Source organism: Oncorhynchus mykiss, chromosome 13, assembly GCF_013265735.2.
Source record: "Oncorhynchus mykiss isolate Arlee chromosome 13, USDA_OmykA_1.1, whole genome shotgun sequence".
NCBI lineage: Eukaryota > Metazoa > Chordata > Actinopteri > Salmoniformes > Salmonidae > Oncorhynchus > Oncorhynchus mykiss.
The window spans coordinates 7,084,826-7,094,856 of NC_048577.1; positions in this window are offsets into that span (position 1 = coordinate 7,084,826).

The window sequence follows — 10,031 nt, forward strand, 5'->3', positions numbered from 1 at the left end:
TCTCAGAAAACAACAACATTTTTTTTGAATGCAATTTTATTTCACCTTTATTTAACCAGGTAGGCTAGTTGAGAACAAGTTCTCATTTACAACTGCGACCTGGTCAAGATAAAGCAAAGCAGTTCGACACGTACAACAACACAGAGTTACACATGGAGTAAACAAAACATGCAGTCAATAATACCTTTTTGGCGACGAGTTGTAAATGGCTCGTCTGGAGGTTAGTTAATACAGTGTCCAAAGAAGGGCCAGAAGTATACAGAATGGTGTCGTCTGCGTAGAGGTGGATCAGAGAATCACCATCAGCAAGAGCGACATCATTGATGTATACAGAGAAGAGAGTCGACCTGAGAATTGAACCCTGTGGCACTCCCATAGAGACTGCCAGAGGTCCGGACAACAGGCCCTCCGATTTGACACACTGAACTCTATCAGAGAAGTACTTGGTGAACCAGGTGAGGCAGTCATTGGAGAAACCAAGGCCGTTGAGTCTGCCGATAAGAATGTGGTGATTGACAGAGTCGAAAGCCTTGGTTAGATCGATGAATACGGCTGCACAGTATTGTCTCTTATCGATGGAGGTTATGATATCGTTTAGGACCTTGAGCGTGGCTGAGGTGCACCCATGACCAGCTCTGAAACCAGATTGTATAGCGGAGAAGGTGCTGTGGGATTCAAAATGGTCGGTGAACTGTTTGTTAACTTGGCTTTCGAAGACCTTAGAAAGGCAGGGTTGGATAGATATAGGTCTGTGGCAGTTTGGGTCTAGAGTGTCTCCCCCTTTGAAGAGGGAATGATCGCAGCAGCTTTCCAATCTTGGGGATCTCAGATAATATGAAAGAGAGGTTGAACAGGCTAGTAGTAGGGGTTGCAACAATTTCGGCAGATCATTTTAGAAAGAGAGGGTCCAGATTGTCTAGCTCGGCTGATTTGTAGGGGTCCAAATTTTGCAGCTCTTTCAGAACATCAGCCATCTGGATTTGGGTGACGGAGAAATGGGGAGGCTTGGGCGAGTTGCTGTGGGGGTAGAGGGCAGTTGACCGGGATAGGGGTAGCCAGGTGGAATGCATGGCCAGCCGTAGAAAAAAGCTTATTGAAATTCTCAATTATCGTGGATTTATCGGTGGTGACAGTGTTTCCTCGCCTCGTGTAGTGGGCAGCTGGGAGGAGGTGCTCTTATTCTCCATGGACTAGGACTAGGCTAGTGATACATTTATTACATCAATTTTCCCATTATTAATGTGGCTAGAGTTGAGTCAGTATGTTGGCAGCAGCCACTCTGTCACGCTCACTATCCTCAAACTCCCAGGCATGAATCAACCAAGGCGCAGTGTGCATGTCGTTCCACAGCTTTTAATAGGAGTGAAACCTTTAACAAACAAAAACAAACAGGTAAACAGCAATCAACGTGACGCAACCGAGGAGTACACAAACACACACGGAAAATAATAATTACCCACACATTAGGTGGGAAAAAAGGCAGCCTAAGTATGATTCTCAATCAGAGACAACGATAGACAGCTGTCCCTGATTGAGAACCATACCTGGCCAAAACATAGAAATACAGAAACCTAGAAAACAAAACATAGAATATCCACCCCACATCCCACCCTGACCTAACCAAATAGAGAAATAAAATGGCTCTCTAAGGTCAGGGCGTGACACACTCAATGTTAATGATGGCTGTTTACAGTCTGATGGCCTTGAGATAGAAGCTGTTTTTCAGTCTCTCGGTCCCCGCTTTGATGCTCCTGTACTATGACCTCATGACTTGTGTGACAGATGAGTGAAGGCAGTGGCGGGTGGTTGTTGTCCTTGATGAGTGTTGTGCCATCACTGTGACGGAGGTGTCGGAGTGTAGTGTCCTGGAGGCAGGTAGTTTGCCCCAGTGATGCAATGCGCAGACCTCACTACCCTCTGGAGAGCCTTACGGTTGTGGGCGGAGCAATTGCCGTACCAGGTGGTGATACAGCCCAAAAGGACGCTCTCGATTGTGCATCTGTAAAAGTTTGTGAGTGTTTTTGGTGACAAACCACATTTCTTCAGCCTCCTGAGGTTGAAGAGGCGCTGCTGCGCCTTCTTCACCACGCTGTCTGTGTGGTTGGAGCAATTCAGTTTGTCTGTGATGTGTACACCGAGGATCTTAAAACTTTCCACCCTCTCCACTACTGTCCCGTCGATGTGGATAAGGGGCTGCTCTATCTGCTATTTCCTGAAGTCCACGATCATCTCCTTTGTTTGGTTGACATTGAGTGTGAGGTTATTTTCCTGACACCAAACTCCAAGGGCCCTCACCTCCTCCCTGTAGGCCGTCTCGTCGTTGTTGGTAATCAAGACTACCACTGTAATGTCGTCTGCAAACTTGATGATTGAGATGGCGGCGTGCATGGCCATGCAGTCATGGGTGAACAGGGAGTACAGGAGAGGGCTGAGAACGCACCCTCTCAGCGGGGTGAAGATTTTGTTACCAATACTCACCACCTGGGGGCGGCCCGGCAGGAAGTCCAGGACCCTGTTGAACAGGGCGGGGTCGAGACCCAGGGTCTCAAGCTTAATGATGAGTTTGGAGGGTACTATGGTGTAAATTCTGAGCTGTAGTCGATGAACAGCATTCTTACATAGGTATTCCTCTTGTCCAGATGGGTTAGGGCAGTGTGCAGTGTGATTGCGATTGCGTCATCTGTGGACCTATTGGGGCGGTAAGCAAATTGGAGTGGGTCTAGGGTGTCAGGTAGGATGGAGGTGATATGGTCCTTGATTCGTCTCTCAAAGCACTTCATGATGACGGAAAAGAGTGCTACGGGGCAGTAGTCATTTAGCTCAGTTACCTTAGCTTTCTTGGGAACAGGAACAATGGTGGCCCTCTTGAAGCATGTGGGAACAGCAGACTGGGATAAGGATTGATTGAATATGTCCGTAAACACACCAGCCAGCTGGTCTGCCCATGCTCTGAGGACGAGGCTGGGGATGCTGTCTGGGCCTGCAGCCTAGCGAGTGTTAACACGTTTAACATGTTTTACTCACGTTAGCTGCAATGAAGGAGAGCCCGCAGGTTTTGGTAGTGGGCCGTGTCAGTGGCACTGTATTGTCCACAAAGCGAGCAAAGAAGTTGTTTAGCTTGTCTGGGAGCAAGACATCGTGGTCCGCGACGGGCTGGTTTTTCTTTTGTAGTCCGTGATTGACTGTAGACCCTGCCACATACCTCTCGTGTCTGAGCCGTTGAATTGCGACTCCACTTTGTCTCTATACTGACGCTTAGCTTGTTCGATTGCCTTGAGGAGGGAATATCTACACTGTTTGTATTCGGTTATGTTTCCGGTCACCTTGCCCTGATTAAAACCTCTCTGGATATGTGGGACACTAGCGTCCCACCTGGCCAAAAGACAGGGAAAATGCAGAGCGCAAAATTCAAATAAATTACTTTAAAAATCAAACTTTCATTAAATCACACATGCAAGATTGCAAATTAAAGCTACACTTGTTGTGAATCCAGCGAAAGCAAAAGATGCTACTTTCTGAGGATAACACCGTAGTAAACAAAGAAAGAAAAGCATTTTCAACCTGCAGGCTCGACACAAAACGCAGAAATTAAAATATAATTCATGCCTTACCTTTGATGAGCTTCTTCTGTTAGCACTCCAATATGTCCAATAAACATCACAAATGGTCCTTTTGTTCGATTAATTCCGTCGAAATATATCCAAAATTTCCATTTATTTGGGGCATTCGATCCAGAAAAACACCGGTTCCAACTTGAGCAACGTGACTAAATATCTCAAGTTACCTGTTTTATTTTTTGTATTTTTTATTTCACCTTTATTTAACCAGGTAGGCTAGTTGAGAACAAGTTCTCATTTACAACTGCGACCTGGCCAAGATAAAGCATAGCAGTGTGAACAGACAACACAGAGTTACACATGGAGTAAACAATAAAAAGTCAATAACACAGTAGAAAAAAAAGAAAAAAGAGTCTATATACATTGTGTGCAAAAGGCATGAGGAGGTAGGCGAATAATTACAATTTAGCAGATTAACACTGGAGTGATAAATGATCAGATGGTCATGTGCAGGTAGAGATACTGGTGTGCAAAAGAGCAGAAAAGTAAATAAATAAAAACAGTATGGAGATGAGGTAGGTAAATTGGGTGGGCTATTTACTGACGGACAATGTACAGCTGCAGCGATCGGTTAGCTGCTCAGATAGCAGATGTTTAAAGTTGGTGAGGGAGATAAAAGTCTCCAACTTCAGCGATTTTTGCAATTCGTTCCAGTCACAGGCAGCAGAGAACTGGAAGGAAAGACGGCCAAATGAGGTGTTGGCTTTAAGGATGATCAGCGAGATACACCTGCTGGAGCGCGTGCTACGGGTGAGTGTTGCCATCGTGACCAGTGAACTGAGATAAGGCGGAGCTTTACCTAGCATGGACTTGTAGATGACCTGGAGCCAGTGGGTCTGGCGACAAATATGTAGCGAGGGCCAGCCGACTAGAGCATACAGGTCGCAGTGGTGGGTGGTATAAAGTGCTTTAGTAACTAAACGGATGGCACTGTGATAAACTGCATCCAGTTTGCTGAGTAGAGTTTTGGAAGCTATTTTGTAGATGACATCGCCGAAGTCGAGTATCGGTAGGATAGTCAGTTTTACTAGGGTAAGTTTGGCGGAGTGAGTGAAGGAGGCTTTGTTGCGGAATAGAAAGCCGACTCTAGATTTGATTTTAGATTGGAGATGTTTGATATGAGTCTGGAAGGAGAGTTTACAGTCTAGCCAGACACCTAGGTACTTATAGATGTCCACATATTCTAGGTCGGAACCATCCAGCCATCTGTAAACTTTGCCAAAACATTTCAAACGACTTTTGTAATAACTTTAGGTATTTTTTTACGTAAATAATCACTAAAATTGAAGATGAGATGATCTGTGTTCAATACCGGAGGAAAACAAACTGTAGCTAGCTTTCTGATCACGCGCATGTATCTAACAGTACACTTCAAGTGACCCCTCGTTCTGAACAGGGCTACTTCTTCCTTACACAAAGGAAAAACCTCAACCAATTTCTAAAGACTGATGACATCCAGTGGAAGCGGTAGGAACTGCAAGAAGGTCATTAAGAAATCTGGATTCCCAATGAAAATCCATTGAAAAGAGAGTGACCTCAAAAAACAAAAATCTGAATGGTTTGTCCTTGGGGTTTCGCCTGCTAAATAAGTTCTGATATACTCACAGACATGATTCAAACAGTTTTAGAAACATCAGTGATTTCTATCCCAATCTACTAATAATATGCATATCTTATCTTCTGGGGATAAGTAGCAGGCAGTTGAATTTGGGCATGCATTTAATCGGACGTGAAAATACTGCCCCCTGTCACCACAAGTTAAAATCAGTGGTTTGAGCTTTCAGTTTTGCGCGAATGCTGCCATCAATCCATGGTTTCTGGTTGGGAAATGTTTTAATAGACGCTGTGGGTGCAACATCACCGATGCACTTGGTAATAAACTCGCTCACCGAATCAGCATATTCATCAATGTTGTTGTTCGACGCTATGCGGAACATATCCCAGACCACGTGATCGAAGCATTCTTGAAGCGTGGAATCCGATTGGTCGGACCAGCGTTGACCAGACCTGAGCACGGGTGCTTCCTGTTTTAGTTTCTGTCTATAGGCTGGGAGCAACAAAATGGTGTCGTGGTCAGCTTTTCCGAAAGGAGGGCAGGGGATGGCCTTATATGCGTCGCGGAAGATAGAATAACAATGATCCAGGGTTTTGCCAGTCCGGGTGGCGCAATCGATATGCTGATCAAATTTAGGGAGCCTTGTTTTCAGATTAGCCTCGTTAAAATATAAATATTATTGATACCATTTGAAATAAAACACTTTGAAGTCTGTGGAATTGTGAAATAAATGTAGGCGAATATAACACATTAGATCTGGTAAAAGATGTTCCATCATTTTTGAAATGCAAGAGAAAAGCCATTGTTACACTTTGGAGTCTAGGCGCAATTTAGATTTGGGCCACGAGATGGCAGCAGTGTATGTGCAAAGTTTTAGATTGACACTGCATGGGGCTGAAACTGTAGAACCCAGTTCCTACATTTGAATATAAAAATGGACTTTATCGAACAAAACCATGCTACATTTTAACTCTGGGAACCTCAGGATGACATATCAGCACAAGATTACAGAATGTAAGACTATTATAAACCTTCAGAGGTGAATGTATCAAACCAGTTGCCATGATAAAAGTGTTTTGTTGTTGTGCGTTCTCCTCCAACAATAGCCTGGTATTATTTTCACTGAAATAGCTACTGTAAATTGGACAGTGTAGTTAGGTTAACAATAATTTAAGCGTTCTGGTCATATAAGACATGTCTATGTTTTGGGAAATGTTCTTGTTACTTACAACATCATGCTAATCACATTAGTGCACGTTAGCTCAACCGTCCCGTGGGGGGACACAGATCCCATAGAGGATTAACGCCTTTTTTTAAATGTCGCCTAAAATGACATACCCAAATCTAACTGACTGTAGCTCAGGCCCTGAAGCAAGGATATGCATATTCTTTGGTACCATTTGAAAGGAAACACTTTGACGCTTGTGGAAATATGAAATGAATGTAGTAGAATATAACACAAGAGATATGGTAAAAGATAATACAAAGAGAAAACAACCGTTATTTTGTATTTTTTATGTACCATCATCTTTGAAATGCAAGAGAAACGTCATAATGTATTATTCCAGCCCAGGTGCAATTTAGATTTTGTCCACTGGATGGCATCAGTGTATGTGCAATGTGCAAAGTTTTAGACTGATCCAATGAAGCATTGTATTTTGTTTTATGACTTCCCAAATCTGCCTAATTTGTTTATTAATAACTTTCATTGTTCAAAATTGTGAACTCTCCTCAAACAATATCATGGTATTATTTAATTGTAATAGCTACTGTTAATGTGACAGTGCAGTTAGATGAACAAGAATTTAAACTTTCTGCCAATACCAGACATGTCTATGTCCTGGGAAATGTTCTTGTTACTTACAACCACATGCTAATTGCATTAGCCTTCGTTAGCTCAACCATCCCGTGGAAGGGCAACCGATCCTGTATCAAAAAAATATAAAGGAAAATTATTGGATGAAACATTGAATTTGGTATTACTGCTATTATTCAATTGAAACAATAACAGATTCACTACATGGAACAACAAATAATCCCGCCCAATAATCTAAAATTAGTTTGTTTCTGAAGTGTCTGTCCTATATATGAGAGATATAAGAAAGATCAGGAAATTCACTTTAAGACCACAAGATGTCACCATAAAAAAAATCCCAACACTTTCCCTGGCTTCCACTGCTCTTACTCAACAAAAATGTCCTTTGTCTCATCACAACTTTTGGAGATATTTCATTAAAATGATTTTGTGGTAAATTGATCAAATCTTTTCACATTTTGAAAAAGTTGTAGATATATTCCAATGTTAGATCTATAGCTGTTTCTTAAATATGCAAGTAAGAAAGCCTTAAGATAATGAATCCACTTGTTTAGAGAGGGGCAGTTACCCTGGTACATTAAAAAACACCCCTTTCCTAAAAACAACATTTCATTAAAATAACTAAAAAAAGAGTTAACTGTAGCCATGTATTTCCCTTTATAGTTTGTCTAAGCAGGACATTCATCTACATATATATTTTTTCTACAAACGTTGCTTTTTTGTGTCAGCAAATAGACATTGCTAGTTTCCCTCTAGTACCCTATTTATTCCCTTAGTTCAGTTTAGTGCCTATCTCCATAACACATTATTATTTTCTTACTGGTACCGGGGACCTTCAGACGAGTCTTGTGAGGCTTGTGGGCGTCATAGAGCAAACCAGAGAACACATCTGTCCACAGAGGGGTCATATAAGTGAAGCCCAAACCGTTCTCACGCTACAGACAGAAGTTGGAAAAAGAGGCTGCACCGACTTCAGACGAGTCTTGTGAGGTTTGTTGACGGAAAACGCCATTGTGTTCGGGAAGTCTCATGGTCTGACAAACATCGCTTGAGATCTAACAGTTTTCACAGCAGATGCGGAATGGCGATATCGGCAGATGCGTTGGATTGAGACATGCAGCCCATGCAACAAAAAAACAGATACAATATCTCTAGCTTAAATTGACAGATTTTGATTATTTGTTTTATGTTAGATTTCTGGGGAAATTGTAGGCGAAGGGTTAATGTTTTGTTTTCCAGTGCTAAATGTTTAATATGTTTTTGTTGCCTTAATGAACATGACCCGCCTCATGGGCCTTGCTAATTATTGCAAATCTCCAAACAACATTTAGTATAACTCTTCTCCAATAGAGGGCGCTAAACGCCCAGACTAGAAAACGCTACACAAGGGGCCTTTCTTTTGCCTGCCACTGCAAAGGTTAGTGGAGGTGCCTGAAAGAGATCCTGGCGGGGAATCAGAGGAGTCTAAAGTATTGAGGAATCGGAGGAGTCTAAAGCATTTGGGGAATCGGAGGAGCCTAAATCATTGAGGAATCGGAGGATCCTAAAGCATTGGGGAATCGGAGGAGTCTAAAGCATTGAGGAATCGGAGGATCCTAGAGCATTGGGGAATCGGAGGAGCCAAAGCACTGGGGAATCGCAGGAGCCTAAAGCATTTGGGGAATCGGAGGAGCCTAAAGCATGGAGGAATGGGAGGAGCCTAAAGCATTACCTAAACAAACAGTTAATAATGACCACAGTTAACCTCTCCACCCTGACTGTTGTTAAGTTGGCATGTAGTGAGGGCTTTCCCTGACAGCTGGTTGGCTAGCATATTTATAGATGACGTGTGTGAGTGTTTTAGGAAATTGGGGATCAACGGCTGTACTCAGCAAGGGCTTCCCCTGGGCTGTCTGGCAGGAAGTATTTATGTACTAACGTGGTGTGTGTGTGTGCTCTGTAGAGGGATCACTGCAGTAGATATGAGTGTTTAGAAGGAAACACAATGGAACATCTTTCAAAATGTTTATCTTAAGTGTATGATTATTGCCTTTTAACTGTGTCCCATGTCTGCCAGAAATGATTGCCTTTCAGGGCTGAATTACCTTTATTACATTACATGGAATTGATTGTTTGTAATTTATGTTACTTAAAACCTCTTAAGGATACGCCCCCTTTTTCAACATTCGCCTAAATGACATCCCCAAATCTAACTGCCTGTAGCTCAGGCCCTGAAGCAAGGATATGCATATTCTTGGTACCATTTGAAAGGAAACACTTTGAAGTTTGTGGAAATGTGAATGTTGTATGTGCAACGTTTTAGACTGATCCAAGGAACCATTGCATTTCTGTTAAAAATGTTGTATCAAGACTGCCTAAATGTGCCTATTTTGTTTATTAATAACTTTTCATATTCAAAATTGTGCACTCTCCTCAAACAATAGCATGGTATTCTTTCACTGTAATAGCTACTGTAAATTGGACAGTGCAGTTAGATTAATGCAGTTATACTTTACAATGCCAGGATGTCATACTCATTCAGGCTTTTCATCTACTATGAATTCCCTGCACACTATTGAGGAAGAGAATAGTCTTTTCAGACTCAGAATATTGGCACATTGAACCATGTCACAGACTGTAGAATAAAACTCTGTGGATGGAGCTGAAACAATGATGTGACATCTGTTCTGCCATCTTGATGCACGTTCCCCATAGCCTTCATTAGATCATGCCTTCTCAGTATGGACGAGCCTAGTATGTTGATATTTGCCACTTAATGCATGTTGTAAATAGAATATACTGGTAGTACATAACATATACATTGAGTATACAAAACAGGAACACGTGCTCTTTCCACAACAGACTGACCAGGTGAAAGCTATAATCCCTTATTGATGTCACTTGTTAAATCCACTTCAATCGGTGTAGATGAAGGGGAGGAGACAGGTTAAAGAAGAATGTTAAGCCTTGTGACATGGACAGTGTACGTGTGCCATTCAGAGAGGGAATGGGCAAGACAAAATATTGAAGTTTCTTTCAACAGGGTATGGTAGTACTACCACAT